Source organism: Antedon bifida, chromosome 11, assembly GCF_963402885.1.
Source record: "Antedon bifida chromosome 11, ecAntBifi1.1, whole genome shotgun sequence".
NCBI lineage: Eukaryota > Metazoa > Echinodermata > Crinoidea > Comatulida > Antedonidae > Antedon > Antedon bifida.
Genome location: NC_136236.1, coordinates 9,083,089 through 9,093,929, shown reverse-complemented (window position 1 = coordinate 9,093,929; position 10,841 = coordinate 9,083,089).

Sequence of the window (10,841 nt, the reverse complement as noted above, 5' to 3'; positions counted from 1 at the left end):
CACCCAGGTGGTTAGGGCACTTGACTGTCACCCAGGTGGTTAGGGCACTTGACTGTCACCCAGGTGGTTAGGGCACTTGACTGTCACACAGGCTGTTAGGAAACTTGACTGTCACCCAGATGGTTAGGACACTTGACTGTCACCCAGGTGGTTAGGGCACTTGACTGTCACCAAGGTGGTTAGGGCACTTGACTGTTACCCAGGTGGTTAGGGCACTTGACTGTCACCCAGGCTGTTAGGAAACTTGACTGTCACCCAGATGGTTAGGACACTTGACTGTCACCCAGGTGGTTAGGACACTTGACTGTCACCCAGGTGGTTAGGGCACTTGACTGTCACCCAGGCTGTTAGAAAACTTGACTGTCACCCAGGTAGTTAGGACACTTGACTGTCACCCAGGTGGTTAGGGCACTTGACTGTCACCCAGGTGGTTAGGACACTTGACTGTCACCCAGGTGGTTAGGACACTTGACTGTCACCCAGGTGGTTAGGACACTTGACTGTCACCCAGGTGGTTAGGGCACTTGACTGTCACCCAGGTGGTTAGGGCACTTGACTGTCACCCAGGTGGTTAGGGCACTTGACTGTCACCCAGGTGGTTAGGACACTTGACTGTCACCCAGGTGGTTAGGGCACTTGACTGTCACCCAGGTGGTTAGGACACTTGACTGTCACCCAGGTGGTTAGGACACTTGACTGTCACCCAGGTGGTTAGGACACTTGACTGTCACCCAGGTAGTTAGGACGCTTGACTGTCACCCAGGTGGTTAGGGCACTTGACTGTCACCCAGGTGGTTAGGACACTTGACTGTCACCCAGGTGGTTAGGGCACTTGACTGTCACCCAGGTGGTTAGGGCACTTGACTGTCACCCAGGTGGTTAGGGCACTTGACTGTCACACAGGCTGTTAGGAAACTTGACTGTCACCCAGATGGTTAGGACACTTGACTGTCACCCAGGTGGTTAGGGCACTTGACTGTCACCAAAGTGGTTAGGGCACTTGACTGTTACCCAGGTGGTTAGGGCACTTGACTGTCACCCAGGCTGTTAGGAAACTTGACTGTCACCCAGATGGTTAGGACACTTGACTGTCACCCAGGTGGTTAGGACACTTGACTGTCACCCAGGTGGTTAGGGCACTTGACTGTCACCCAGGCTGTTAGAAAACTTGACTGTCACCCAGATGGTTAGGACACTTGGCTGTCACCCAGGTGCTTAGGGCACTTGACTGTCACAAAGAGAGACCTGGGTTCAATTCCCCACAACTCTTAGTCTACTCAGATGTAAATGAGTACCTGGTTGAAAATACTAGGGAGGATATGACGACGGGAAAAGTATTTGGCTACCCTACCACATAATGCCTGGGGCATATCGAATTAGCTCATTATCCTATGTTCAGAATTGAATACGGTACCTTTACCTTTTAGTATAAATGTCATAAACCGTTTTGGATTTTGTTTATCCATGTTTTTTTGTTGTTTTTTTTTTCATTTGCTCGCCTCTGGTTTGAATTGCCCCGTGTGGGTTGATTAAAGAATTTTGAATGGAATTGAATTGTTGGTATGTATTTTCTCTGTTTGGCCATTCGTGTATTTATATTATTGTGACAATGCCGTTTCCATTTCATTAATAAGGTTAATATTTTCAATCAATGTGCAGTTTTACAGTTATCGGGACCATTGTTTAATTCATTCAGGGAAGATATTACAGTTATTTTAGCTTTTGTGTTTACCTTTAATAGTGTCCTTATTTGTTTGTTGTAGACAACTAATTTAAAGTAAAACCAATTCGTCACTTTCACAAATTATAGATACTTTTTGTGATATCATATAATTTTTCCTGACACTTTAGGATTGGTTTACTTAGTTTAGTGGCTTCCGGGTACGCGTGCCCTCATTCGACAGCATTTTTGTTTTAAATCATGCTAAAAAATTAACTATAGAGGACGTTATCGAGTCAATTGAACATACATGCGGAGATGATGTGATGCTTGATGTTTTTTTTATAATCGCGAATAACGATGTTCTTTTGGTCACATTGTGTGTCGGCCTCTAGTCTCTACAATACAGTTTTAGAAAAGTGAATAATAATGACTTCCTTTAAAACAAGACAAATAATCAAATTAACTGTATTCTATTTATTGTAAATCAGTTTATATTGGTAAATTTTACGTTGAGCATTAATTATTCATAATCAACATTAGTTGACATGGTGAAAAAATGTTAGAAATGTAATTATTGGCTCACACCTTTTAAGAAAAGATGTATATGTTAGTATTCACCACCTCATACATGTATTTGAATATGTACGCATGCTAATAGTCAAATTTATAGTGTTGTCTAGTTTCAGTACTAATCGGAGACCGGACAGAAAATAAACGTTTTGTGGAATGCAGAAGTGAACGGCATTTGCATAGTCTAGAGCTTTATTGCTAGTACATGATATATAATTCGTCAACATGATGATTTCAACTCTAGTGTTATAAATAATACGTTTGTTGTTACACAGTAAATTATATGTAAGTTGCTTCTACAGTTTCTACTGGTTAGTTTTACCCTACATGTATGCTTGTATAAATTACATTTGTTGTTTTGGATTTTGTTCACTATTTGTTATTAGCCGTAGTCAAGCTTATTTATTTTCAATCAATGTGAAGTTCTACAGTTATCGAGACCAATACTTAATTCATTTACGGAATAATTATATTCCATTTAATTTAGCTTTTGTTTTGACTTTTAATAGAGAGTCTATTTTTTTTTTGTCTTGTGTGAGTTCTTCTCACGTTTATTTAAATTCTCATTGATGAATATATTATACATATAAATACATTTGTGATAATTAAAAGTAAGTGTTTAAAGTAGTTAAAATACAGGTATATTTACATAATAAGATGCCAGAATTCAGTATTAACCATATTTTTCTCATTTAAAATTTTAGATACGATGTTAATTAAAATGTAGGAAAAAAAAATGGCGGTAAAATACATGATTAAAATTTTCTTGTTAAACTATCTTATTTGTGGTCTTATTTGTGTTCGAGTAGAGAAGCGTCTCACATACACACAGAGCCAAAATCACATCTTGGACTTGCACAGTGTATGGACTCTAACCTTACGGTTTTCATTAAATATACCATTTCATGCTATCATTCTAAATAACTAACTTTCAATCTATTGCATTCCTCTTTTTTCATTCCATCTATCTTATCTTGGTGAAAAGGGAGGATACTACATTTTCCTCCCCTGAGTTTATTTAATAGAGAGTCTATAATGTAAAGTTTCCTTGTTCCTTGTGATAAAATATCATTTTCCTGACACTTCAGGGTTGGTTTACTTAGTTAAGTGGCTTCCAGGTAGCTATATAAGCTGGGGACCCATTATGAGTGTATATCGGCCTCTATCCTCCAATCCTCTTTTTACGTTTATCTGTTATTTGTCAAAAAATGTTGTCAAACAGTTTTAGAAAAGTTCTTTTGTATGCAATGTTCCCCAAAAGCCTAATTATTTTCTTTGCAAAGTCTACAAAAGGCGCAACGGCACCTATTTTTGTTTTGACTTAATAATTTATTATTCCAATCTCGTTAGCAATACTGTGGCCTATTAGAGATAGGTGGCGCTGCACTGCTTGCGTCAAGAGTGTCTTTTTCACTGCTCTGTGAAATAGTTTTTAATCCTTATATTTTAACAAGTTTTACATATAATCGTTTCAAATTTGTGGCGTACTTGTGTTGTGAACATGTTGTGGAACTACAGTTTGGTGATATTTATGTGTTATTTGATTGTTTCGTCGACTATCAAATTGGTTGAAGCTAAGCCTACAACCGTTGTCTATTCTCGCTGTCTACTGTTCACGCTCGGGAAGAAATCCATTGAAAGCGCGCCAAGCTCGGAAGATATTGTTCTTGGTCTGCCGGACTGGGTGCCTAAGCGAAATGATCCTACCCGTAAACGCAAAGGCCATCGAGGAGGAATACGACACAGATTACAAAAGCGAAGAAACACTCTAGCATTACCGCAGATTACTTTTACAAATACGAGGTCAGTACTGAATAAAATCGAAGAATTCCAGAGCCTAGTCAAATATGATACATATTTTAGAAACTCATGTATAATTGGTCTTACCGAGACCTGGCTAAAGACGGAAACCCCTGACAGTGCTGTAGATTTAAATGGTTTCCTATTATTTAGAAATGACCGGATTCCAGAGCTATGTGGCAAGAAATGCGGAGGAGGTCTAGGCCTATATATAAACAGAAATTGGTGCACAAATATTACCATAAAAAAATCAATCTGTGAGAGAAATATCGAGCTTTTATGCATATCGCTCAGACCGTACTACCTTCCTAGGGAGTTTAATCAAATCCATGTGATCCTGATCTATGTTCCACCCGACGCAAATGCGGATGAAGCCGCTCGTATTGTCGGAGATACTGTGAGTAATATATCAGAGGCATCCCCTGATTCCCCTAAATTCGTACTTGGAGATATAAACCACAGCGGCAAAGAAATAAAGAAAGCGTTGCCTACTTTCAAAAAGTACGTTGATAAACCTACTCGAGACGGGAATATCCTGGACCAGTGCTTCTGTAATTTAAACAAAGCCTATAGATGTATGATCAACGCTCCTATTGCAAGTTCTGATCATAACGTCATTACCCTATTACCAACATATAGACAAAAAATTAGAGCGGAAAAGCCTACCAGGAAAATAATTAAAGTTCGAAATAGTGAGGCAATAGAAAAGCTACAGGAATGTTTCCAGTCTACTGATTGGTCAACACTTATTGATACAGCAAATGATCTTAATTCAGCAGTACAAGTTGTGAATGATTATATCTCATTTTGCGAGGAATTATGTGTTGAAACTAAACGTGTCACCTTTTATCCAAATCAGAAGCCTTGGTTTACGCATAAAGTCAAAGCACTCATTCGCGAACGATCAAATGCCTTTAAAAGTGGTGATACAGCTCGCATTAAATCTATAAAAGCAGAAATAAAGAATGAGATAAAAAGAGCAAAATATTTATTTAAAGGAAAGCTTGAAAATTCCATGGAATCTGGAGATGCCAAGGCGGCCTGGAATTGTATGAATATTATGTCTGGTGTTAATGCAAAAAAGAAGACGGACCTTCTGCTATACAATGACGGTGATAAATTTGTAAATGACCTAAACAAGCACTTTGCGCGATTTGAGAATGCCAGTCATACCAATTGTACCAATCTGACTTCAAATAATATTATTACTAGCGAACAAGTTAAGATTCAGCCTTGGAAAATTGAAAAGTTGTTCAAAAAAGTGAAACGAAATAAAGCAAGTGGTCCTGATAACATTAGTGGCTGTATTCTGAGGACATGTGCCCATGAACTGTCTATTCCTTTTACCAAACTGTTTCAACTGTCGTTAGATAATCATATTGTACCATCGGTCTGGAAAGATGCATCTATTATTCCAGTACCCAAAATTCCAAACCCTAAGATTTTGAATGACTACCGCCCAATAGCCTTAACCTCGATAGTGATGAAATGTTTTGAAAAATTTATGTGTAACTCAATTATTACTCCCTTATCCCATTTAATTGATCCATATCAGTTTGCATACCAATCATGCAGATCTGTCGATGATGCGATACTAACTCTTACCCAACTGCTAAACCAGCATACAAATAACTTAAGTTGTTATGCGAGAGTTACCTTTGCTGACTTCTCCTCAGCATTTAATACCCTTAATCCTGCCATCTTAATAGATAAGTTGATTAAGCTAGAGGTGAACCCATCCATAATCAAATGGATTGAAAGTTTCTTATGCAATCGAACACAGAAGGTATCTCTTGGTAACTATAAGTCGAGTGTGATCAACACAAATATAGGATCACCCCAAGGTTGTGTGTTAAGCCCCCTCCTATTTATTTTATATACCAATGACTGTAAGTCAACTTCTAGTAGCATACATTATTTAAAATACGCGGATGATACCGCCATCGTTGGCCTATTAAAAAACAGAGCTAGTGAAACTGAATATCATGATGAAATCGTTGCTTTTTCGAATTGGTGTAAGGCAAATTGCCTCTTACTAAACGAAAAGAAAACCAAAGAAGTAATAATTGATTTTCGAAAAAAATGTACTGCTCTGGCTCCCCTAAAAATTAATAATCAGGAAATTGAATCTGTTGAAAGCTACAAATACCTAGGTGTGACTGTTGATAACAAATTTAGCTGGGAGAAACATTGTAAAAATACTATAAAAAAAGGAAATACACGACTGTTCTTTCTCAGAAAACTGAGAAATTATGGGGTAGATAGAACTGTATTAAATTTATTTTACTCTTCGATTGTTGAGAGTGTGCTCACTTTCTGTTGTGTTGCCTGGTTCTGTGGATGTAGAACAGAAGAAAAAACCAGATTACAACGAATATTAAATAAAGTAGGTAGGATCACAGGATCTAGACATAATTTGGATGACCTTTGCAACAAAATCATAAGAAATAAGGCTATGAAAATATGCGACGACTCAAACCACCCTTTAAATAAACATTATGTTAAAATGAGATCAAAAAGACTAAATGTGCTGAGATCGTGCAATAGCAGGGTTATGCGATATTTTAATTCTTTTGTTCCGTATTCTATTAGACTGTTAAATGATTTTGCATAATTTTTGAAATTTTTGATGTATTGCAGCTTTTTATTTTTTATTAACTATTGTAATTAATTATTTTTTATATGAAACGTTTTTATATATTTTTGTACAATTTTGTGAAAAGCACTCAAAATATTTTCCCATGTGGACGAAATAAAGTTAAAGTTAAAGTTAAAAGACGTTTATTCACAATTCACAGTTCACAATTGCAATTTCAACTAGATTTGAACTCGTCACGGTTACGAGTTAGGCTATCACGCAACGCACATGCTATTTATTAGGCTTAGTCTACAGCAGGCTGCATCACAACCATTGTACAAACAGCTTAGCATCTATCAAAACCATTCAACAAGCGTCAACAGTTTAGTTTAGTTGACGGTTAGTTTCATTTTACACCACTCACGTTTATTTAATTGTTTGAATATGATGAAATTGTTTTACTTGTTTATTAGAATTTTGGTAAATGCATAGTTTAGTTTAGTTATAATGGGAAAGTTTAGGCGATGTGCCTTTTTAAACCCCATATCAACTACATTGTGTCGATGCGATTCCTGAAAGTATTATTATATATAATAAGCATGGCTATGATTACTAGCTTAACTAATGTTTACAAGCTTGAGTTTATAAAAGACTTATATTTAGTTTGACTGGTATTGACTCCCTCATGCATGTAGTGCCTATTTGAACACTTGCTGATAGTCAACTTTATATTTTGTTTATACTGTATAGTTTCAGTAAATCGGAACTCGGCACAAACTAGGTAGAAAATGAAAATGTGTGGAATAAAGGAGTGAAACGCATTATGCATTATAGTCTAGAGCTTTCTTGGTAGTGCATGATATATAATTCGTCAACATGATGATTTAAACTCTAATTTTATAAATATATGTATGATAGTAGTCAATGCAATGATAGATATTTACTAAAAGTCTATATTCAACTAAATATTCATTCATTTCCGTCTGTTTGTTAGTCATGCGAAACCTCTTTATTTTGAATGATAACGACCGATATCACAATCACAATAGTCCTACACTTTATTTGTTTAAACAAAAAGCAACGGTTATACAGATAAAAGCCTAAATATGTATGTGGGTTTAGTATATGTAGCCATTATGCTGTTGGAGTGTCGTGGAATTATATAATGTAAGTTGTTTAGCTTCTAGTGTTCCTAATGGTTAGTTTTACCCTACATTTATGCTAGTATTCTAGCATGTGTTCTAGCATTCTGAATGTAATGCAGCATACGTTATTGTTGTTTTTACTTGTTTTAACTTTTTTTATATATTTCTCGCCTGTTTTTGGTATGTATTTTCTGTTTCGCCAACAGTGTATTTATATTTTTGAAAAAAAATGCCGTAGTCAAGCTTATTTTATGTTTTGATTTCAATTTCATTAATAAATTTAATATGTTCAAACAATGTAAAGTTTTACAGTTATCGGGACCAATGTTTAATTCATTCAGGGAATGAATATATTCCAGTTGATTTAGCTTGTGTTTTGGCTTTTAATTTTTGATTCTATAATGTCAAGTGTTCTTTTTTGTTTTTCGTGCACACCATCTAAAATGAAATTAATTCGTCACTTTCACAAATTATAGATACTTTTTGTGATACATATAATTTTCCTGACACTTTAGGATTGGCTTCCGGGTACGCGTGCCCTCATTCGGCAGTTTGTTTTCAATCATGCTAAAAAAAGAAACTATAGAGGGCTTTATCGAGTAAATTGAATATGTATGAAGAGATGACGTCATGTTTGTTGCTTTTTTATTATCGTCAATAGTGATGTTGTTTTGGTCACATTGTATGTCGGCCTCTCTCCTCCAATTCTCTTTACGTTTATATGTTATTGATTATTATTTTGTTAAATACAGTTTTAGAAAAGTGAATAATATAATGACTTACATAGAAATTCCCTAACACTGAAACAAGACAAATGATCAAAGTAGCTTTATCGAGTAAATTGAATATGTATGAAGAGATGACGTCATGTTTGTTGCTTTTTTTTATTATCGTCAATAGCGATGTTGTTTTGGTCACATTGTATGTCGGCCTCTCTCCTCCAATTCTCTTTACGTTTATATGTTATTGATTATTATTTGTTAAATACAGTTTTAGAAAAGTGAATAACATAATGACTTACATAGAAATTCCCTAACACTGAAACAAGACAAATGATCAAAGTACCTTTATTTTAAATCAGTTTATATTGGTAAATTTTGCGTTGAGCATTTTTTCATCATCAACATTAGTTGACATGGTGATACAATGTTAGAAATATAACACCTCACACCTTTAAGAAAAGATGTATATTTTAGTTTGGTTGGTACAGTGATATATATTTACTCAAAGTATATATTCAACTAAAGATCCATTCATTTCCGTTTGTGTGGAAGTCATGCGAAACCACTTCATTTTGAATGAAAACCACCAAGTTCACAAACACAATAGTCATACACTTTATTAAAAGCTACGGTTATAAAGAAGAAAGCCTAAAATGTGTATGGGTAACGTATCCATTATACTGTTGGAGTGTCGTGAAGTTATATGTAAGTTGTTTTAGCTTATACTGATTAGTTTTAATCTATGCTAGTGTGTAAATGACATTCTGAATGTAATACAGCAATTCGTTATTGTTAAGTTGTTTCGGATTTTGTTCAAACATGTGGTTTTTTAGTCGCGTAGACGCGACTCTATAGTTCACTATGTCGGTCTGCTCTTTCTGGTATGTATTTTCTCTGTTTGGCCAACAGTGCATGAGTTTGACGATGCCGTAGTCTGGCTTATTTATGTTTTGATTTCAATTTCATTAATAAGTTTATTTTTAATCAATGTACAGTTTTACAGTTGTCGGCAACAACTACATGTTTAATTTATTCACGGAAAATATTCCATTTATTTTAGCTTGCGTTTTGACTTTTAATAGATTATATAATGTCCTGTTTTCGTACACACCATGTCTAAAATAAAACTAATTCGTCACTTTCACAAATTATAGATACTTTTTGTCATAAAATATAATTTTCCTGACACTTCAGGTTGGTTTACTTAGTTAAGGGGCTTCCAAGTAGCGATATTTCTTTTCGTACAAAAGTTGGAGACCCATCATGAAACGTCACAAAAGAAACAAGATATTCATTAGTCATTTCCATAAGGTGTGACGTAAGAATTGAGCTAACTACATTTCGCTAACGCAAACGCTTTCTGCCGTCTTTATAGTCAAGTGGATTAGATTATGGGGTTCGAATCACATGGGCAATTTTTGTTTACGTTATAATGAGAGAGATAGATAAATAGAGAGTTAGGTTTAGTTATATTTAGGAAGTAGTTCGGCTATCTTTCACATAAGTTCCCAACTTATGTACGAACAAAAAATGCTTCCGGGTACGCGTGCCCTCATGCGGCAGCATTTTTGTTTTCAATCATGCTAAAAAATAAACTGTAGAGGGCGTTATCGAGTCAATTGAACATACATGAGAAGATGAAGTTTTTTAAATCGTAAATAGCGATGTTGTTGTGGTCACAGTGTATATCGGCCTCTCTCATCCAATCCTCTTTACGTTTATCTGTTATTTGTTAAACAATTTTGTTGTTTGTTAAATACAGTTTTAGAAAAGTTCGCAATCATTATTACGTTTACTTGCTTTTTTATGCAATGTTTCCCAAAAGACTAATTATTTTCTTTGCAAAGTCTACAAAAGGCGCAACGGCACCTATTTATTTATTTTTGTTGACCTAATAGTTTTATTCTTCCAATCACGTTAACAATACCGTATCCGTAGGCCAAAAGACGTTTATTCACAATTCACAGTTACAACTAGATTTGAACTCGTCACGGACCGTGACGAGTTAGACTTTCGCACAACGCATCGTAACATGCACATGCTATTTATTAGGCCTAGTCTACAGCAGGCTGTACCACAGCAATTTTACAAACAGCATAGCATCGATCAAAACCGTTCAACAAGCGTCAACAGTTGACTGTATTGACATTGTAAACGGTTTAGTTGACGGTTAGTTTTTATTTTACACCACTCACGTTTATTTAATTGTTTGAATATGATGAAATTGTTTTACTTGTTTTTTTATTAGAATTGTGGTAAATGCACAATAAGCTATGGCTATGATTACTAGCCTAACTAATGTTTAGAAGCTTGAGTTTATAAAAGACTTATATTTAGTTTGACTGTGGTATTGACTCCCTCAT